Source organism: Enoplosus armatus, chromosome 1, assembly GCF_043641665.1.
Source record: "Enoplosus armatus isolate fEnoArm2 chromosome 1, fEnoArm2.hap1, whole genome shotgun sequence".
NCBI lineage: Eukaryota > Metazoa > Chordata > Actinopteri > Centrarchiformes > Enoplosidae > Enoplosus > Enoplosus armatus.
This window is the reverse complement of record NC_092180.1, coordinates 27,942,236-27,958,239: the sequence shown is the minus strand read 5'-3', so window position 1 is coordinate 27,958,239 and position 16,004 is coordinate 27,942,236. Positions and strand designations below refer to the sequence as shown.

The 16,004-nt window shown below is 46.5% G+C and overlaps 1 protein-coding gene across 1 annotated transcript in view; it reads left to right on the top strand.

Moving 5' to 3' along the window:
* The window catches only part of znf536 (zinc finger protein 536), a 122,310-nt gene that overhangs the window by 23,481 nt on the left and 82,825 nt on the right, over positions 1–16,004 (top strand). The window contains exon 2 of the mRNA XM_070906749.1: positions 7,746–7,845. The gene's annotated coding sequence lies outside the window, so the exon portion shown is untranslated. The remainder of the gene's footprint in view (positions 1–7,745; positions 7,846–16,004) is intronic.

Below are 16,004 nucleotides of genomic sequence, written 5' to 3'. Positions count from 1 at the left end.
TAGAATATCTGCTGTAAGTGTTTGATGAAGGTCAATGGATTGAATCAGAAATATTTCAATGCTGACCTAGACTATATATATATATATATATATATTATTTTAAAACCCACAATGTAGCCTGAATGTGGTTTTAATGTGCATTTATGGTTGGTGTTTATGAGGGACGCCTTAACTAAAATGTGCATAAGACCTCACAGCGAGGATAAGATAAACACGTACTTCATCGTCTGGTTTCAGTATAAATTTGTCTCCCGTCCAATGTCCAACTCGGCAGTTGCAGTTGACACGCAAAGAACAATCGAGGCAAATCAGGAGGGCAGGAGTGTGCGGAAACGGAGCTGCTAATGTGGCGACAGCTCGCACCGCGTCGGCCACGCGCATTTAAAACTCAAGCATGGCTTCCTGCCTACTGAGCTATCGAATTTCTTTAGAAGGAAATGTTACATGTTGTGGAACTGGTGTGGAGCGCGAGCACGCCCTCACCGCAAGACATTTGCCCTGGCAACAGTCGATTCGCAAAATGCAACAGCATGCGCAGAACACGTGGCTTTTGATGGGACGCTCATATCGCACAGTCTGATCTCCCAAAGTTGAAGCGATAGCCTGCGAGAATACACGGTGTGCCTGTGTGCGTTGGGCGCCACGTTAACTCTGGGCCATTTTGACAAGTGTAAACACTCCATCTCTCCCCCATCAAATTCCATTAAAACCCACGTAAGAACACACAGAACTCACACACACACACACACTCCCAAAAGAAGCCCCCAAGCAGCGGCATTAAACAAGTGCTCTCATTTGGACATAAATAGTGTGATCTTACTCTCATAAATCACTCTGAGATTGCACATTTGGCCCCGGCAAAGGCTTCAGGTTCGCACACCCCTTCTGTAAACAGGTTCTCCTCCAGACGCTCGCAACTTCAGCGTGAGTCGAGCCCCCCCCCCCCCCCGCCGCCAAAACCCGTGTTTGTGTGCGTATGTGTGCAAGGTTACCGGGCCTGATCCATTTTAAAAAAAGAGTCTTGCTGTAATCAAAAACAATAACCGCTCAAAGCATAAACTCTTCCTAAGCCCACACCGCCCCCCATCCCCCCCCCCCCCCACCCCCTTCCACACTCCCCCGCCCTACCCTCGAAGTATGAAATAATATTCTGTGTGTGGGCCCTGGCCGAATGCTGAGAACGCAAACATTTCACAATAAAGTTGTTTAAATAAAGGCCTTGGCATAGATGGCTGGGAGATAGAGGACATGCTGCGTTAATTACAAGCGCCCGTTAAAATAAACCGCCGGTATAAAATATGACTCTCCCTCTCCGTCTCCCATTCTTGGGGATTTGAACCTATAAAATGTCAGCGATGTGTGTACCTCACATGTGCTGTTTGGAGACCAAACACAACAGCAGCCCTTCTGGGTTGGAGATTGGAAAAGAGAGATAGACAAAGACAGAGAAAGAGGGGAAGGAGGGAGGGAGGGAGGGGGGGGGCGGGGGGGGGGGCAACATCCTCAAAAAAACACAACAGAGCTCTATAATCAACAAAGAAAGCAGTGTTTACTCTGCATTTAAAGACTTATGAATTCCTCTCGCCCCCGCCTTGCCGTTACGTGGCGTTAACTGAAAGGGAAAATAACCCAGTTAAGCACTCGGTTTATTATTCTTCAAACTCTTGTCTGAAAAGTAATATGCTTTAAAGACACAGTAAATGTGCCGGTTGCTCTCCCTTCTGTATCTGTTTCAGCCTTTCCCTAAGCAAGCGGTATGTGCGTGCGTGTCGTGCGTGTGTGTGTGTGTGTGTGTGTGCAAAGTGTGTAAAGTTACATTGCAAAGGGAGAGATGGATTATTTTTCCTGAAGCGTGGACTTAAGTTTCTGCTCTCTGCTGCTGGGTGGCCCACTCCTCTTTAGCCATGTTAACATAAGAATAGAGGGGTGGACAAGAGGGAGGGGGTAGCAGGGTAGCTGGTTTAAATTATTCTGCGCCTCCGCTGCTGCATAGCAGGAGCTGTTGTTATCCACTTAGAGCATCAGACGATTTGTTCCTTCTCCCTCTCTCCTCTCTGCCTCTCTCAACCCTGTGGCCGTCTCTACTCAACTCGGGACCCTTTGTACTAGTGTTATGTTAGAATGCCTGTACCGGCCAGGGTGCACCACACTCCCTGCCACTTGTGTGCTTTTCCTATTCTGCTGCGTTTTTAAAAAAAAAAAGATAATAATAATAATTAAAAAACATCTGGTTTTGCCTCGAAATCTGACTTTTAAGCCCTCAAAAAAGTGGTTGATCGGCGGGCGGGGTGACGCGCTTTACCTCCAACTGAGCTAAACTAATCAAGCCCCCCCCTGGAGGATTACCTCCAAGATTTCAATTTCAAACGTTAGCTCTCCGTACCGCGGGCCGCCATCCAAGCTCGGTGACGAGCGCCGTGACGCTCGCAGGCCCAGATGAGGAATGTAGTTATGGGGAGATATTTGTATACATCCAGCCTGCGCCTTGGAAAGCAGCGACGGTGGCTGAGCACAGCTTAAAGACATCTGGATGCGATGAAATGCCATTTGTCTAAACAATCAAGAGTCTTACCGAAGCCACCCAACGTGATCTGTGCTTTTAGTACATGCTTGTGCAATGTGCTTCAACAGAAAGCGTTATTGACAAATATTTCATTGCGACAGCCTCATGAGATCTCAAAACGAGATTTTTTTTTTTTTTTTTTTCTCTTTTGCATCATTCCAGCTTTCTGCTGTAAACATAAAGCATTTGTGACGGCTGTGTACTTGAGGATGGATGAGATGTGATGAAGTTAATTTTGAGGGGGGGGAGGGGGCAGAACTAAAGAGAGACATAAAACCACGGTGGCATTTGATTATAAGACTGAAACAAATCAGTGAGATCGTAATCTAAATACTTCAACGTGACGCTCATTCATCTTACTGAAAAATGGTGAATAATAACATATATATATATATAAAATATGTATATATATATTTTCTTTTTTTACGGTTGACCACCAGCCATCACTGCAGCAAAGCATTAGAGAGAGTTCAAACGAACCTGACCGGCAAAAGACACAATATCAACGTGTCAGGACAGATTTCTACGCAGGCCGAAGGCGCAAAAATCACACGATAAACACCCACACAGAGAACGAGGCATCATCTGTCAAAAGGAAAGCCACACGTATGGATTTATTTTCTCCTTAATTCCATTTAAACAAATGGTCTGGGCGGTCATGGCAGCCGGTGCTCTGACTATGCCAATGGTGTGTGTGTGGGTGTGTGTGTGTGTGTGTGTGTGTGTGTGTGTGGTGGAAGTGAAGGGGGCAAGCAGACATGACTGGGATAATAAGCGTCATGGAATCTAATCAGATTTCTAAGAGGAGCTGATTGTTGTGAGGCAGCCGGTGCAGGAGTGGGGTTGACAATAAGCTGAAATTTAAGTGTTAATTTTTATGCTAATCCTCTGGCATCTCTGTGTGATGCAATTTGGTCCAGCAGCCCCCTTGACTTTGCGCCGCAGATATGAAATTGTCCCGCGCACAGAGAGAATGTCAGCTTGCCAGACCCTGAAAGCTCGTAATTTATTAGGTATGTTTCTATTAGTATGTGTCACAGTTGTTAGGGAGCCACATGCGCAGGCAGCCACACCACCTTGTCCCCCTCCCCTCCCTTCCCATCTCTTTCTCTATAACTCACTCTTTCCATTCCTCCACCCCACCTCGCCTCATCCTCCTTTCTCCATCTTTTTTTTTTTTTTTTTTTCCCCTCTCTCAACCCCACGCATTGCCGTCCACTTCTTTAGCACACACACACACACACACACACACACACACACACACACAATGGTGCGCACCACGCTTGTTCTTAAGATGGTCTCGGCTCAGTGGCTGCTACACTGGGGCATTAATGTATTATCATATATCGGGTGGTCCTTGCCCCCTGGACAAAGGCTATTTAATACAATTTAATGACATTCCCCAAGAATTGGGGGGTAGGTGGGAGGAGGGGGTGTAGAAAGAGAGGGATAGAGTAAGAGAATAAAAGAGAGAGGGAGGGAGGGGGGAAAGAAAGGCAGAGGCCCAGATGAAAATAGCATCTGTGTTTTTCATGGCTCACCCATGCAAACATTGCAGGGTAAAATGTGTGACTTTCACTCCTCTTTCTCTCTGTGTTTCTCTGTCTCTGTATCTACCTGCAGAATCAAATGTAGTTGTGGGGGGGGAGGGGGCTTCACAGGGCTAAATATGAGTAGACTTACAAAATCAGTTTTATCTGGGCCTTGGCAGGCTGCCTAAGATGTTACAAGTAGTGGAGCTAATACTCTTCATTTTCACAAGTACTTTTCACAATATTAAACCCCATTTTTGATACTATTCATGGTCAGTATTTTTTCAGCAACAGCCATTCAGTGTATTTACATTCTGTTGTAATTTTCATTGTTGACTGGTGAAGTCTACCTTTCCCCGTGCAGGACTGCGGTACTCACAGAAAAGATGCCAATGCTTGCACTGGACATGATATGACAAACGCCAGTGCTCGTGCACGTTCCCCTCCTAATGTTGAAAACAATTGCATTTCGAACAGAACTCTGGGGCCCAACGTCTCCTTAAAATGTTGTTAGCATACTTACAAATTAGCCACAGCAAATATGTTTTGAAAGAAACGCAACGCCGGCAATTTTACATAAAAACAAAACAAAAATCAACATAATAAATAGACAAAGTTTGAAAAATATAATGCTTTTTTACGGGTATTAACGGAGGCCGGCCAATAGAGGCCAGTCAGCACGCTTAATAAATATAATTAAATATTTGAATCGCCAAAAACACGCCCGTTTTGTGCTCTCATCCCCAGTGGGCGCCATCCCAGCCGCACAACACACGCCAATTCAACGCTAGCTTCCTCCTGATCCTGCCTCCATCTAATGCAAGTGAATGGGCGTAAAAAAAATAAAAATAAAAAGGGGGGGAGCACAGAAGGCAGCGCCCTAAAGCCATTAAAACTATGGCATTCATGAACGATGGGCAAAATAAAGTCTTAAATTAGGTATTAAGTGTTTACATTTAAGCCCAAGGTTTGTTGTTCCCCAGGATCCTTCCGCTTCCCAGTTCAGATTAAGCAGCGAAAAGGGGTCGAGAGTGCTCGCGTTGCGTACTCAATGGCTGTGTAAGTGTAACAGCCATCTATAGTTGGAGCCAAGCGAGACAGCCTTCCGTGCCTGTAGCCCCCACCCAGGTAAATAATCACAGAACCGCGGCCGATGGGTACGTTTAGGCAAAAACGTTCTGTTATGGTTGGAAAAAGGTGAAGGATTTTAGCCAAAAACCTAACCACATGCCAGAGTCCTGACTGGAGGAGGGAAAAATAACCAAAAAATAGCTGCAATCCAGCACATTGCGTTTCCTCCAGAAACATATTAAGCGGTATTTAAACAGAATTAGTAGAAGACATGGCGGCCGCTGCCTGCATTAGTAATAAAACACTCACTGTTACCACCAGTAACCGCAGGTGTCGCCAAGTCAGCATAATCTCAATTAGAACAAAAATGAAAAAATATATATAATGTGCAAAATGTCCCCATTCAGAGTGTTACAGTGCTATATGCAGCTAATTGTATTAATGTGTTATTTTTTTAATAAATTGCATTAACACGTAAGCAGCATTTTAATGTCGTCGCGAGTTGGTGCGTGCACCGCGTTTCACTATTTAATAGACTCCTGGGTCGTCTAGCCTGCAATAATAATGTGACGACAGGCGTTAAAATGTAGCGGATTACCTCCGATTGCACTCCGCTGCGGCGCTCGAGCAAATGGAGTTAAGTAACTTTTCTGCCGCCACCTGTTAGTAAGCGAAACGCACACCGCTTTGGCAGAGATGTCGTCAGTGAAGGATAACGGGGAGGGAAAGAGACAACAAGAACCGGAAGAACAAACAATGTGTTTTGAGGATGTTTCGACAGACAGCTCATTCTCCCCACAATTCCCACTCTCCTCTATTTTTAGCCGTCTCCCTCTCTGCGTTTAAACACTGCTAAAATGGCTGTGCTCCCTGCTCATATGTTGAGTGGTACTAGAAAGCCAGTCAGAACTGTACTCAGTGGGCCCAGAACACACACTGAAAGGTTTGGATGCAATTCACATATAGGTCAATTAAATGCAACAACATCTGCTCTCTCCCTACCATTTGCATATAGCATTCATATGTTAATGATGTCCCTTGTTTTTTTTTTTTTTTTTTTTTCTGCATGTGTGTGTGTGTATGTGCTATTTGTTTCTGTGTGTGTGTGTGTGTGTGTGTGTGTGTGTGTGTGTTTTTTTCCTGTACTTCCTTCCCTCCTCTCAGTCTCTTTGTATCGGCAAACAAAAAGAGATGCAGAAAATTTGGATTCATACTTCCCTTTTTCTGAAAAAAAAACACACAACAAAAAACAGATACGCCCGTCCTATTTTCACTTCCTCTCGCCTGACGATTAAAGGGGAGGTTAGACGAGTGCCACGGTTGTTCCATTGCCGTGCCCCTGATTTCGACAAGAAGCCCCTTTAACACCAGAGAAGGCAAGGCCCTCTCTCTTCCCCGAGCAGCTTAATGCCTTATAAATCAATGATGACACAGATGGACTAGCGATAATCTATTTAGAATGCCTCACAGCAAATATTGTTGTGCAGATGATTAGACAGCCAGTTATTTTAACTCAGACCCCCTTAACCCAATCTTCCGCTTATCATAATGCTCCTCAGATTTATAGTGGTAATTTGGGATTTGATATTTTTCTGTTACTTGAAATATATTTTACAAAAAAAAAAAACCCCAAAAAAACAACCAAACAAACGGAGAAAAAAAAGGATGTACAAAATGGTTGAAATGGAAACTGAAATCAGGTTGTTGCAGGGCAGTACGTGCCTACATGTTTGTTTGTCTGTGTGTGTGTGTGTGAGAGACAGAGAGGGTGTGTGTGTGTGTGTGTGTGTGTGTGTGTGTGTGTGTCTTGGGTGGCATGGGCAGCTTGAGGAACAAAAGACGTGAAGAGGTGCCGGTGTCTGTGCCAAGGCCATAATGATACGGCATGTTTCTTTAAAGAAGGGGGAGACAGACCTTTAGCAGAATTGTATCTCCAGGGCATTTTGTGTGTGTGTGTGTGTGTGTGTGTGTGTGTGTGTGTGTATGTGTGTGTGTGTATGTTAGACAGTCTAGTGACACGAGGGGGGTTAATGGCAATCCAGGGTCTCTGCCCCTTTTCATGGTCGATGGGGCTCAATTTAGCGTGCGAGGGTGAGGAGGAGGAGGAGGAGGAGGCGAAAAGAGCAGAGGAGGAGTGCAAAAATGAAGTGGAGGTTGTCAGACGTGGAAGCTGCTCAGAGGCCCTGATAAATATAAGCCCTTATTGATCGGGTTGAAAATGAAAGATCCCCGAGTGGCGTGCAGTATTTAGCTTCTTGTGTGCCTCACGTCAGCGGTGGCCTTGCCCTGGAGGGATAGATTTTCAGCGGTGCCTCCGGGCACCGCAGTGCGCTGGCTTTGATTTCATCTTTAACCTTTTTCGGCTGCGTTCCCTTGACCTCTGCCTGCGCCGCTCGCCGAATTTGTTACATTTTCATTCTGACCCCCCCCCCCCCCCCCCTCCTCCTCCCACGCCATCTCCGTCTTCCTCTCCACCCATCACTGTCTCCTTCTTCATGCTGTCCGTCTTCCTCAGGTCTGTATTTCATTATCACCTCCTCTTCTAACCTACCCCCCCCCTCTTCTGTTTCTCCCTCTAGGTGGCCATTCCTGTAAGCAGTAGTCAGTCAGGAGTGACAGCGAGAGGCCACTTGATCCCAGCAGACAGGTTGCACTCCAGTATGCAGTTGGAGTGTTAAGGTAAGCTCACGCACAACTCACACACCTTAGCCTGTGGCAAAACGTCCCCAAGTTGAAGGTTTCTCCACATTTTTCTAAACCTAAAAGAACAAGACACACACACACACACACACACACACACACACACGAGCAAATGCACACATGCACTCACACAACTGTTCGTCATTCACTCGTCATTTAGTCTTATCCCCAAAGGCACGCTATCTTAAACCAAAACACACACACACACACACACACACACACACACGTGCACACAGAGAGGCAGTCACACACAGCTACAGTACACTGCTGCTATGTGCACAGACAGAACTTGTAACAATCTGGATTGTGATAATCTATGATAATCATCCACCACATGCCACCTAAAAACGCACATGGGTGGCATTCAACACCCACACTGGCACATTGCTTCAGCGCATCTCGCCTCCCTCTGCCGCTCTCCCCAATGTCACTACCTCCCGCGTCAATGTCACCACTCTGCTCCTTATTCTCTTTTATGTATGGTGGTGGTGGTGGTGGTGGTGGTGGTGGGGGGGGGGGGGGGGACCCTGGGCTATAACGCCCCGCGGAGTGGGGGAAAAGGAAGGAATCTTGAACAATTTATGTTTGGCATTAGTGTAATTGAATCCCACCCGTATATCAAAGTAAGAAAGTTGCGAGGTGTAGGTGATATAAATGCAAGGTAGGGATCCATGAAAACACAGGTCCGTCCCTCCCCTTTCCCTTGTCTTCTGAACAATGTCTCCCCTCTCTCTCTCTCTCTCTCTCTCTCTCTCTCTCTCTCTCTCTCTTTTTATCCTCTCCCTCTCTCCCCTCCTTTAGCTAGATGGATGATAAATTCCCAGCCAGAGTGCCAGCAACAGCTGTTGGCAGACAGGCCTGATATGAGAATAGCAGCATAGGATGAGCAGGCATTAAAAATTAATATGCTATTTAGCCTAGGTGTATTTTAGGTATTTGACATTTTCATGTCCGGGACAGACTAAATTTATTCATAGTACAGGAAAAAAAAAAAATAAAAAAAATAAAAAAAATAAGAAGAGAGGAATGGGTGCAGGGAGGAGGAGTCGGGGAGACAGAAAGGGGGATGCGGGGAACACTAAGTGGCGGCCATTCTGGTTTTATGGTCACCCTGTTTCACCTTGCCTCCCACCTCGGCGATGAGCGTGTGTGTGTGTGTGTGTGTGTGTGTGTGTGGGGGGGGGTGTTGACTACTTATGTGTACTACTTTATGTCTGCCACAGTAGAAAACGACGAGGCTGGATGGAAAGATCACCTCACACACAAGTGGAAGCAAAAAGTTCCTCACTTTTAGCCATTCGTGGACGTTTTTTTTTTTTTTTTCTTCTGTTCGCAGCGTTTTAATATTTACTTAGTTTTAAGAGAACATGTTGCCGTTGGAGACTGACCTCGCTCGTAAAAAAAACCGGCAGCGTTGTCGTTCTGCGTTTAGCTTGGCTTTAAAGGTTCGCTCTTGACCTGGATGGAGACGCTCAGTTGTCGCGGGGATGGTTTTTTCGTTATCACGTGAAGTGCGCGATTTAGCCACTTGATTACACGGGGTTGCACACGGTGGTAGGTCCTGTCCAGTGCAAGATGGTTTAAGATGGTTCATCGAGTCTTTTGGAAGGAAGGCTCTCTCCAGACCTCGCATATCAAGTCCAGTGAGAGGACGCCATGTGAACGTTGGATTTGGGGCGTTTGGGTTGACACGGAACCTCTTGTAGGTGAGCGAAATGGTTGCCACAAGGGTCACAGGCGCGTCGGGGAGCTTAGAGTCTAGCCTGACTCACCGGATGCAGGCTGCTGGGATAAGTCTGCCATCGGCCGACCATTCCAGTCGGAATTGTCCTCCCGTCCCGCTACCTGCGGGTTACCATTTTGCAAAGGGCGCAAATTGTTAACCCAATACCAGAATGGTAATGGGTTGAGCCAGACCTTGCCAAGTGTGGAAATAGGTCTGGCTTTGCGAGACTACTTAGACTTAAGTCACATGTTGATGAGGGACAAAAAAGAAAAAGAAATACTGTAAATGTAGAGTAGCAGTATCCAGTATTGTCATTCATCCAGATTGGAAAATTAAACGCCAGCTGTCGTTACAGACAAAATGCTCAGCAATGTAAACTTTGCATTCTGTTCTAAACACGATTAAATGCAATTCCACCGCAAAATACACCATGCACACAGAAGTGTCTTTTGATTTTGGTATTACATTGATAAGATGCATTTTTTTATATTGTATATTTTCACTTTCCAATGGCCCTGGATTAGGAAGCCGCTACTGCTACTGAACCCCCGTTCCACAGTCAAACGCAAGACCCCCGGAGGTCCTGACAGCAAAAGCACAAGACCCATGCTGAGCCATGCTAGGACAGTCTTTATGACCCCCCCTCTCTCTCTCTCTCTCTGTGTCTCTCCCTCCCTCCCTCCTTGGTGATTAATGGCTAATGCTGCTCTAGTACATCTCTATATCCCTCCTCATCCCTCCCTCGCTAATCGTTGTGAAATCTTAGACATGGCCTGGATTTGGCCTCCTGGAGAAAGAGGGAAGGGGGATTGGATTGGGGAGGGGAGGGGCGGGCAATTTCCACCTCCCACATCAACCATATCATCTGTTTTTTTTTTTTCCACTTCCTTCTTCCTCGATATGCCATCGCTTTCCTGTTGCCCTATACCTTACAAATGCACTTTTACACTTTGTTCATCCGAGAGACAAGTTTAGGACAGTTTCCGCTTCGCTGCGGTTCAAGGATGGCGAATGCCGTCCGCTGACGCCCGGTCGATGACGTGGGTGGAAACGGCTGGAAAAACTCTTAACCCTCCTGTGAGCCAAAGTTGCCCATGAAGACCCCTGAGAGGTGGTCGAAAGCTTCAGAAAAGCTAGTAAATGGAACGTAAGTTCAGGTGGCAAGTACCGTTTTGATAGTGGATTCGGATATCCGCACGTCACAGGCACTGAGGCGCTGTTAAGTTAACACAGTATATCCAAGAATTCTCGAAGCTGTGAAAATAGTCGCGGATAAATACATGCAACATCAGTATCACTTCTCATTGCCTTTATTTAAACCTCTGGTTTAGAAAGAACCCATCTTCCACCTCTTTCCCAACTGCACCCGTCATGTCTCTCTTTTTCACCTCTTTGTCTGTTAATTATTTTATTTCCTTTCCTTCTTTCTACTTTCACCCCCCCCCCCCCCCCACACACACACACACCGTCTCGCGTCTTTCTCTCCATTCTGCATCGCTTCCACACTTGGCAGCAACTTCCCGTCGCCGTACAGCGCGGCACTGTATATACGCCGACTGTTATTACCTTGGGGAACGTTTAGCAGCTCCTGTGTTTAACACCATATAACCTCCGCCACATCGGCAGCGGCAACAGAGAGAGGAAAAACCCAGGAGGTGGAAACCAGAGACGGCTTGTGTTAGGCGAGTGTTCGACTGATCACCACAATAAAGACGATGCGAAAGAGAGACATGTAGAGAGAGAGAGGGAGAGGGAGAGAGAGAGAGAGGGAGCATGTGACAAGCCTGCTTTATTTCAACCTATTGGATGATCAGTGATTCTTAAGGGGAGGGATAATTTCTTGCGATATCTCTCACTACAAAGTAAATAGAAATCAAAGCCCCTCGCGCTCCGAGACAGAGGCACTATATGAAAGAAACTATCTTAACAACCTCCTTCATTTCTGCTCCGTCTTTCTTCTGTACTTCGCATTGATTTCACGTAACCAGTGTTAAGTGAAACTATTTGAGAGGCAATGGATCCACTTGACTTTCTGTCTCGGAGGGAGGCGCGCGATTGGCTCCCAGCACGGTCAAATGAAGCCCCTCGTAAATCTATCTTTGGGAGTACTTGTGTTTTTATTATTCCTATTTATGTGATTAGACTTTGTTTGATCTCCATTCGAATGAAAAGTTACGCTTTCGTTTTCTTTTTCCCTCCAGCGAGTTGTTCACAGTTTGCGTGGCGGTGTCACAATGGCCAATGTGCCTTTGAGTCTGCAGCCTCTTGGCAGATAACTGTTGCTCCCTGTCATTCAAACACCCCCACCCTCCCCTGACTCGCATATTGTACTCATCAACCAGCCCCCCCCCCCCCCCCCCCCCCCCCTTTCACATCAACCACCTTACCCAGCAACCCCCACTCATTCCCCTTCTCCCCGATAGGGATCTGTGGGCGGTGATGTCTCAAAGGAGTTTTAGAGGGGGTAGGAGGGCAACTTGACAGATAACAGGATACCAAAGGAGTCAAAGCCGAGTCATGTCCACGTCCATCAATGCGCTTGTCCACAAGCACGGGAAGGGGGGGGGGGAGAAAAAAAAAAAGTCTCCGCGCACGTAGACCAAACATCGACAGCAGCTCAGGGAGAGACACGGAGGGACTGTCAGGTGATTATAAAAAGAAGGAGGGAAAAAAAAAGAAAGAAGAAGAAGAGAGCGTTCAGGGGGATTGGGTGTGAGACAGGAGCTCACACACACACTCACACACACACACACACACACACACACACACACACACTCACACACACACACACACACACATCTACTCAGGGGTTTCTCTCTCCATTCCATCACCCTCCCAGGATATAATTGAAATATTGGTTGTAATTGATATATGGGCTTGGCTGTCGTCGTCCGTCCCCCCCACCTCATTCTCTTACGCGTGTGTGTGTGTTAAGGTGGACTTATCTAGATTTCACCAGCGATACTTCCCATTGCCCTCTCTACGGGCAGACCCCGCCACGTCCCCCGTGCGGGATGGACAGAGATGGATGAGCGGGGGGGGGAAGAGAAAAAAAAAAAAAAAAGGAGGTGCGTCATTCCACAAAAAGGCCTAATGTCTTATCAAAGTAACTTCCAGCATATTAGTGACAAGCCCCAACCCCCTCATATCCTTTGCCCCCCCCCCCCCCCACCCCCCTTCTTCCCGGCACACCACCTCCCTCTCCTCCTTTGTGGCATTGCTCGCTAGCACTCGGCGAGCTTCCTGAATTAAACTGCCGGCTTCCTGTTCTTTTATATGCACGGCCACATCTGGGGCGCCCGCTCGCAGGGCCCCGCCGCTTAATAACAATCACCTTCCCTTTCACTCGGCCCTGATTGTTTCTAATTCGCACTGACAGATAGTAGCTGACAAGCCGCCCGCGCCTCCCTCCCTCCGTGACCCGAGCTCACTCAGCACACTTATAAGGCCTGTCATTTTTAATATTTGATTTTCACTTTGTAAAAAGTTATGTGTTTTAGAGCTGCCACAACCACAGCCGCCATCGCCATCGCCACCACCCCTCCCCAGTCGTATGATGAAATCAGTATTTAACTGAAACCATGTCGAATGGCCGTCACTCCCTTCCCTCTCCCTTCCTGGCCCTTTCACTTCATCCTATTTAAGCCTCCTGCTCTCCATCTCTTCTTCCTCCCCCTTCATTAATTGTCTTTCTCTCGCTCTGCCCTCATCATTTCCACCCCATCCCTTCTTTCTGTCTCTTTCACTCTCTTAGTTTATGAAGAAAAAAAAAAAGCAAGCGGGATTGCACAGGCTCGCGCGTAAGCCAGGCTCTAACCCACAGTGAGCCACCTTTGTAGCCACCTTCATCCAGGCGTGTGCAGCACAAAGACGCCCGGCTAACAACCAGAGCTGCGTGTATTGACAAATAACCGGTCTCCACATCCGTCTGACACGCAGCTCACTGGCTTCCAGCGTTATTTGCTTTCCATTGATTCCCATTAAAGGTATATGGAGCCATGTAAAATGCATATCAGGTAGGCTGATCATTAAATGAAGGGATGGATTCATCGACAGCTTGACGGATGACATTTTGCCAAGCGATCCATATAGCCCTTCGATAAAAACACAATTTGGAGCTTAAGACAAAGGGGGTGGGGGTGAGAAAAAGAAGGCGCTCTAAGATGGAGAAGGAGAGAGGGGCGACGATTCGAGGAGGGTTTCCCGGACGGACAGCAGTGTACGAAGCCCATCTTCGCTGCCATTGTGCATAAACAAAACACTGACACAATCTTATAAAACACCTACGCCATTTTCTTTTTTTCTCCATCATTTTGACTGGCACTGTTGAAAGCCAGCAGGAATAAAGAGCCAACGTTATATTAAGTTTTGACTTTTTTTTAATGCGTTGTAATATTACTCCAAATGAAGTTGTGCGGCACGAAGTTAGCCGCAAAGATTTTTGTGCGCGCTAATTCAATAGTGGCTTCCTCCTGATCCAACCTCGGCCTAATGCGCGTAAAGTGTGCAGACGACAGCACTGTAAACCAATAAAACAACGGGATTCGTGAGTTATTGGCTGAGGAGCCGATCAAGGCCTCACGCAGGGAAGGCTGTACCCGTTTGAACTGGTCGCGTAATTGATTAACGGGCTCAGCGCTCGGTGAGAAAAGAGTAGTGGTGGGAATATTGTGGAGAGCAAGAACTTTAAAAGCGTTCGGCCAGTTTTTTTTTTTTTTTTGCAGAATTGTCCATCGTCGATATCCGCAGACGGAGCTGGGCAGCACAGCATCGTATGCCAGCGCCTCTCTCTCTCTCCGAAATTGTAACAAATCACCTGTAACAAATGTGTTTCTGGATCACTGCTATGGATAAAGACTGCCCTAGTTGGTTAGGGTAAAGGAAAGATGGTGGCTTAGGGCACAAGTACTTTGGTTTCTTAGGAGTTGGGGGAGGGGCTGGCCTTTCTCCCCTTGTCTCCTGTCAGGTCTCTACTGGCTGCATGAGCCCCCCCCCCAAAAAAAAAAACCAAACAAAACAAAAAACAGAATAGTGGTTAACAGAATTCAACATTGGTTATATTTAAGCACTGGGGGAAAAAAAGCAACTCATTCTGCCATTTGAGGACAGTCACAAGGACACATTATCGTTCCTCATCTCATATCACAGTTCGCCGAGACGGTAATACCCGTCACAAATAGAACATCATCAGATCACTAAATCATCCACCAACTCTGCAAAGCCTTTTTTTTTTTTTTTGTGTCATGGCAGTCAACCTTGTGCACCCAAACATTGTCTAACAAACACAACCCCCACTCCCACCCACCCCCCCCCCCACGCACTCCATCATGCCCGCCAAGACATACTTCCATTTCGGGACACCGAGGTGCCCGGGGCGCACCCGCTGCCATTCTCCGTCTTTACCCAACGACAAAAAAAAAAAAAAGAAAAAGAAGAAGAAAAAAAACACAACTAATTGGAGTACCACTGCATGTTTTCACTAAAGGCACAATTTAATTACATTTGAGCTGGGAATGAGTATTTTGGGAATGTCTGTATGTTCGTTCAAACAAATGGAGCGAATGAAAAGCAATATTTGTTTGCTTTGATTAGCAAGCGGGCAGGGTAATTTGTTAAGGAGAAAGAGAGAGGGCAGAAAATCTCTGTTTAACCCCCAGCTTTCCAGTGTTGGTCGGCTTCACACGCACGCACTTCATCCGCTCCCCAAACATCCGCGCTCCTTCCATCCCAAACAGTAATGAACTTTTGCTCCTGGCTTTGTGACTCTGACCTCCCTCTTTCTGCCCTCTGCACCACCCCCCCCCCCCCCCCCCCACCCCCACCCGCCGCCGTCTGCCTTTCTTTCTCCCTGATCCCCAGTCTCTGTCCTGTGGTCCTCCTGTTCATAAATCCTTCATTAATAACTCGGTGAATAATGTAAAGAGTATTGTTTTCTCCAAGGTTGTATTAATAAACATGAATGAATTTATTTGTCTTCACCAAAGCATGATTAATGCACATAAATGCCTGGATATTGCTCACTCTGCCTTGCATCACCAAGCACATATCACCCCCCCCCCCCACCCCCCACCACCCACCCACACCCACACGACGTCTCTCCCACCAAAAAAGAAAAAAAAACGAAAAAAAAACAGACCTATCAACATTAAATATTTATGGCATAATATTAATGGTTTTGTAAAGAAAATAACAAGTTATTAATCCTCTGATTAACAACTGATTAACCTTTTTTATTAAACACGTGATCCGTGCATCATCGACTCAGGATATGTCGACTGACTGCGCTGCAGAATAATTATTTTTGTGTCTTTTCTAATTGCAAAAAATCGCATGGCTGAACTATATGTGTGTGTATGTGTGCGTTTGGGTTTTTTTTTTTCCCCTCTCCCCTTTTGTCTCGACACATGCATAG